Source organism: Melanotaenia boesemani, chromosome 4 (genome assembly GCF_017639745.1).
Source record: "Melanotaenia boesemani isolate fMelBoe1 chromosome 4, fMelBoe1.pri, whole genome shotgun sequence".
NCBI lineage: Eukaryota > Metazoa > Chordata > Actinopteri > Atheriniformes > Melanotaeniidae > Melanotaenia > Melanotaenia boesemani.
Genome location: NC_055685.1, coordinates 5,646,468 through 5,652,467, shown reverse-complemented (window position 1 = coordinate 5,652,467; position 6,000 = coordinate 5,646,468). Strand labels below are relative to the sequence as shown.

At 40.0% G+C, this 6,000-nt stretch overlaps 1 protein-coding gene across 5 annotated transcripts in view; it reads left to right on the top strand.

Moving 5' to 3' along the window:
- The first annotated feature begins 535 nt into the window (after positions 1 to 535).
- Positions 536 to 6,000, top strand: part of LOC121638221 (teneurin-3-like) — a 226,750-nt gene continuing 221,285 nt past the window's right edge. For all 5 annotated transcript variants that reach the window (XM_041982854.1, XM_041982853.1, XM_041982851.1 and 2 more), the window contains exon 1: positions 536 to 589. The gene's annotated coding sequence lies outside the window, so the exon portion shown is untranslated. The remainder of the gene's footprint in view (positions 590 to 6,000) is intronic.

The following is a 6,000-nucleotide window of genomic DNA, read 5'->3' as shown; positions in this document are numbered from 1 at the left end:
TAAAATCCACCTCATAGATTGGCCAAGAAAATACTTCTTTTTTATCTTTGTTTTTATCGTCATTTATTAATCCATGTTTGGCCGTTTTTCCTTTTTTTTTTTTTTTTTTGTGATGTGTTTTAATAACAGTTCACTGTTTCCTTTTCATGCGTATGTGCTTGCATATACACAAGATTAAATACAAAGGATAAATACAAAAGAATCTTTAAACATTTTCAGCCGTGAAGCTGTAAACAAGTGTACTCCAAACACAGCGTTCTATCCACATTCCACTGATAGCTGTACTTTTATTGATATGTTTACCAGTTTTATTCATACTTACCTTCTGGTGACAATTACACGGTCTTAAGTTATGCTTTGGGTCTTCGACCACTCAGCTTTGTATGAGATTTGATTAATAAAAGATAGGGTTGTAAGAAAGAGGGAAGTTAAAACTGTCTCTTTTATTTAAATGTGATACACAAGAATATTATTTGCATTATGTCTGATCAAAAATTGTGTTTCTTTCTAGTTTTGGAAGCAGAGAAGACAATGAGAGGATTTGGACGCAGACCGACGTCATTAAACTGCTAAACCACTCAACCAGTCGGTAGGTTCCCATTCATCCCATGCATTCATGTTGTCAGCTCTTAAAAATACATTTAACTACATGTGCTGTTAGTTTTCTTCTTTTTCTTCATGAGTCTGTCCTGAAAGAAAGAGAAGCTAACTGACAGCTGGCACTGATCAGGCAGACACCATAACACATGGAGGGAAGTAGTGATTGTGATCATTGAAAAGCAGGTGTGGAGGGGTGGTTGAGGGGAAAGATGCTAAAGAAATAAAATGCCAATTTGTTCTTTTGTTGAATGTTTTTGGAAGGCAGCGCTTGCGTAAAAGCTGTTTTTGTTTAATTAGTGTGGCAGCAGTCATTTCAGAGGTGGTGCAGGTGGTGAAATTTGATCCTGATTTACATATAAGGCGCAACTTACTGCAATAAATATGGAATAGTACTCTGTAGTTTCATATTTTTCTTAGCTTGTTTGCTTTTATTTCATGCTAAAAAAAAAAAAAACAAGTCAAGCACCAAGATTATTAAGATGTAATTTACCTAAATTTGTCCCAGAATGACTGCCAGGTGCTCACCTGCTCTGGGCTTTTCACAAGCCTTGAAATGAAAAAAACTCTGCTTTGCTTAGGTGGAGAGTCTGCCTACACACCTTTACTATAAGGTGATGAAAGGCAATATCACAGTGGTCCCGGTTTATTATGTCTAAAAAATAAATGATAACCATTATTTCAGGACAATTAAAATGTCACTCAGTTAAAACATGGGCCGGTTTCATTAACAACTAACCGTACTTTCATGTTTCTAGACTGTAGGACCCACACATGAACGTGGAGGCTCCCTGTCCATACAGCAACCACAACACCACCACACCACTGGCCAGCTCAGTTCAGTTCAATTAAATTCAATTCGGTTCAATTCAGGTCAGTTAAATTCAATTCAGTTAAGTTCAGTTAAGTTAGGTTTGGTTCAACTCAGTTTATTTCATTTCAATTCAGTTCAGTTCATTTCAGTTTAATTAATTTCAGTTCAGTTAAGTTCAATTCAATTCAATTCAATTCAGTGCAGTTCAATTTAGTTCAGTTCAATTCAATTCAATTCAGTTCAGTTAAACTCAGTTCATTTCAATTCAGTTCAATTCAATGCAGTTCAATTCAGTTCAATTCAGTTCAGATGAGTTCAGTTCAGTTTATTTCAGTTCAGTTCAGTTCAGTTCTTCTCAGTTCAATTCAATTCAACTGAATTCAATTTACTGCAGTTCAATTTAGTTCAGTTCAGTTCAAGTCAGTTCAGTTCAATTTAATGCAGTTCAATTCAGTTCAGTTAAGTTCAGTTCAGTTCAGTTTAGTTCAGTCAAATTCACTTCAATTCAGTTCTATTCAGTTCAATTCCATTCATTTCACTTTAATTTAATTTAATTTAATTTAATTTAATTTAATTTAATTTAATTTAATTCCATTCTGAACACATGAATGATGGGATCTATATACTGTAAGATGTTGTTTGATCTGTATGTCAGATGAGTCTCCTAGGAACAGGACAAAGAGAAATATAACAAAGAGAAATACAAATATAACAAACCTGTACATAAAGTGGTATAATAAGCTGAAAGAGACTCAGAAAGCAGAAGAACATGCAGTACGTACAATAAAATGATCTTTCCTCATCTTTTTTTTCAATGCTGATGTTTTTAAACTTTAATGCTTTTTACACTTTATCCTATCTCGTCTCCCAGACATTTCAGCCAAGACAAATAACATTTATCCACTTAAAGGGAAGGATAAGCTTTATTTCTATGAGTAGACATACTTAACTTCAAAGGAATTAAATGAATACTGTTAATGCAGAACACTGGGGACAAAACAAACAAACAAACATAAAAATCCAAGTTGATGGAGATCTTATTTTTCCTATATTTGCAGCACCTCTGTCTACCCTCTCTCACACACACACACACAGAAACGTGCACAGCCATCATATTGTGACTGTTTGTATAACGTGTAATGAACCTCGGCTTTTTGAAGTTAAACGACTGATGTGTTGAATGAATGTTAAAAAAATATATACAATGTTTAATTTCAGTCACTAAAATATCAAAATTCCTATCAACACGATCAATGCTTAAAGAAACATGAAGAACTTAGTAGGATACCGCTCTTCAGTAGTCACATTGTAATAGTCTTTTGTTTTGTTTTTTGTGATTGCACATAGAAAAGCTTTTCAAATACCAATATTTCATATATATGTGTGTGTGTGTGTCTGTGCCTGTGGGTCTGTTAGAGACCCCACACATGAATTAAAAATCAGGCATTTAACAAATTTGATGCTACTGTGTGTGGTGGCTCCAATAATCTCAGCACAGAACACTGCGCACATAACAATGCTATCCCACACCCAATCTACAATCCAGTCCTCTGAGCCAGAAATCTTGCATGATCAAACGTGATCTTAAAAAAAAAACAAAAAAGAAGCACAGCAACAACCGGAAAAAGAAGATGAAAAAAATTAAGAAGAACCATGGCAACAACCAGAAAACACAACACCTAGCATTGCATAGGACATACATAATGAAGTAATAATGGTGGTCTTGTGACTACTGTTAACAGATAAATCCAGAACTAAATAAAATAACAGACTGGAGACGCATGAACACAGACTTTATATCCTTCCTTACTCCCTAGTCAGCTCGCTCTCTGATTGGCTACGTTCCATTCCATAAAACAATCCAGAGTCACAACTCATGAGTCGTCGGCTTTCCACACACGTGAAGATTTTTGGTCATAAATATTGAACATGTTTATTATTTCCAGTTGTCGGCCATGACCCGTTTTGGAGCTGATTGTCGGCACAAATTCGTTCTTAACAAACCTCAGACCACAGGATAATGTTATATGATAAAGCTTATAAGACTATAGGACAAAAACAGCCTGATAATCTTTATGTGTGTACCAGGCTTCAGGCAAGTGCTGAGAAGTCAGCTCAGTGGCCAGAACAAGATCCGGGCAGTTAACAACTATGCCCTGCCAATAATCAGATACCCTGCTGGAATAACAAGCTGGCCAAAGGAAGAAGTTCTGTGTGAAAACATGGAAGCTATTGACCATGCATGGAGGGTTCCACCCCAAATCCAGTGTCCAGAGGCTGTACACTAAGCACAAAGAGGGAGGCCGAGGACTAGTAAGCATCAGGGCCACTATCCAAGATGAAACATCCAAGCTCCATGAATACATCAGGAAGATGGCCCCAAGGGAGGAAGCACTGAATAAGTGTCTCAGGCAATTGAACCTGGAGGAGAATGAAATGGAGGAACAGTCATGGTAGGACAAGCCCCTGCATGGGATGTACCACTGACAGATAGTGGTGGATATGAACAAGTCCTACCAATTGACTAAAGGACAGCGCAGAGGCACCAATCATGGCAGCACAGGAGCAATTCTTGAGTACCAGGACAATCAAGGCCCAGATACCAAGCTACAACACCAGGAAGGACCCCAGGTGCAGGCTGTACAAAGAGGCCCCTGAAACAATCCAGCACCTTACAGCGGGGTGCAAGATACTGGCAGGCAAAGAATACATGGAACACCATAACCAAGTAGCCAGCATAGTGTACAGAAACATCTGTCCAGAATATACACTGAAGACACCTAGGTCACAATGGGAAACATCTCCCACGGTGGTGGAGAATGAACAGGACTTCCAGATACAGACCAACAAAATTGTGGTGGCCAACCAGCTGGATATTGTAATCATGGATAAGCAGCAAAGGAAAGCTGTAGTGATGGATGTAGCCATCCCCAATGATGGAAATATATAAAAAAGAAACATGAACAACTGGACAAATACCAAGGATTCAAGGAAGAGCTGGAGAAAGCCTGGAAGGTGAAGGCAACATTAGTACCAGTGGTCATTGGAGCACTGGGGGCCATGTCCCCCACACTGGAGAAGTGGCTCCAATAGATACCTGGAGAACCATCAGACATCTCCATCCAGAAGAGTGCAGTCCTATGAACAGATAAGATACTGCATAGGACCCTCAAGCTCCCAGGACTCTGGTAGAGGACCCGAGCTGGAAATGAGCAGCCACCCAGCCTACCCAGGGGAGATGGGAGGATGGGTGAGGAGGGAGTTTTTGAATATGTGTGTGCAATATATACAGTATATGTGTAGTAAGCTAAGTATTCCACCTTGATCTCCTGGGACTGCCTCACATCCAGGCGGATCCACTTCTGCCTGATACAACATGTTCTTTAAGTTAAAAATAGAACATTTCTAGGATAAACTTTGCAACATTCTAACAGAAAAGTAATGGAGATTTCAAACTGACAGATATATCATATCATTTAAAGGTCCCATATTATACACTTTATTCCCAATCTGAGACCATTCATTAATATCTAAATGAAATATTTCCGCCATGGTATGGACAAATCGACCCTCAGTTTGAGTGCAGCGGCTTCTCTTCACCTCCCTCTTTTTAGCAGCTTCAGAAATGTGCCGTTTATGGTGGGCGGAACCCTGGTGGAGCAGCTCAGCTGTTGGCTCCGCCCATCGCATCGCCCGTCATGAGGTGATTGACAGGTTAGGCCTTAGCGGTTACTAGACGCTGATTACAGCGTAGTGAAGGATAAACAAACGCCGGAACACCGGAACCCATTCCTGAAGCCCCCATTACCGACCCAAACCGCGACGCACGGAGAACACAGCTAGCTACGCTCATCAATCTGATGCACAATGGCACCGGATACAAACAGTAGAAACAGTGACTTGGCTACATTTACAACAGTGCTAATATATTTTCAAGCTATCAGACTAATAAGGCCGAAACGATAAAATAACTGCCAGCTCTTACCTCTCCAGCTGTGTCACGGACAGTTGGTATTGAACCTGGCTTTAGCTTCAAACGGTTGGCGAAGCCTGCTTTCCATGCCCCCATGTTGTGGAAACAGTCCTCTTTGAAATGCTGGCCACAGACATGCAAAACCTTTGGAAGTTTTCCGGGTACATTTCCTCCAAAAATAAAATTAATCCACTCAGTCCTCGTGGGTTCAGTGGATGGAAGTAAAAAAACGTTTTCGTGTTCATTTATGCAGCCACAAACAGAACAGTGCTTCTGTCGCTTAGCCATGTCCGCTAACGAGGGTTGCCGAAAAGGATAAACACTGGGCGCTAGGTGATTTTTAGAGGGCGGGCTTTGAGAGCCGGTAAGCGGGTCCATCGCTCTGTGGGGAGTGGTTATTGTCCCTTATGACGTCTTAACGTACAGGCTTTCAAACTCGCTCAATTCAGCGCTTACTTCCCTAGAGGTGGAGCAGGGGGGAGAGAGAGCGCCTGAAAGAGTTTCACACTTACGGGTCTCCTACACATGCGGGGGGACCAGTATGACTGTTCCAAAACCATTAAAAAGTGAATTTTGCATAATATGGGACCTTTAAGTTTATTTTTATCCCAAAGGT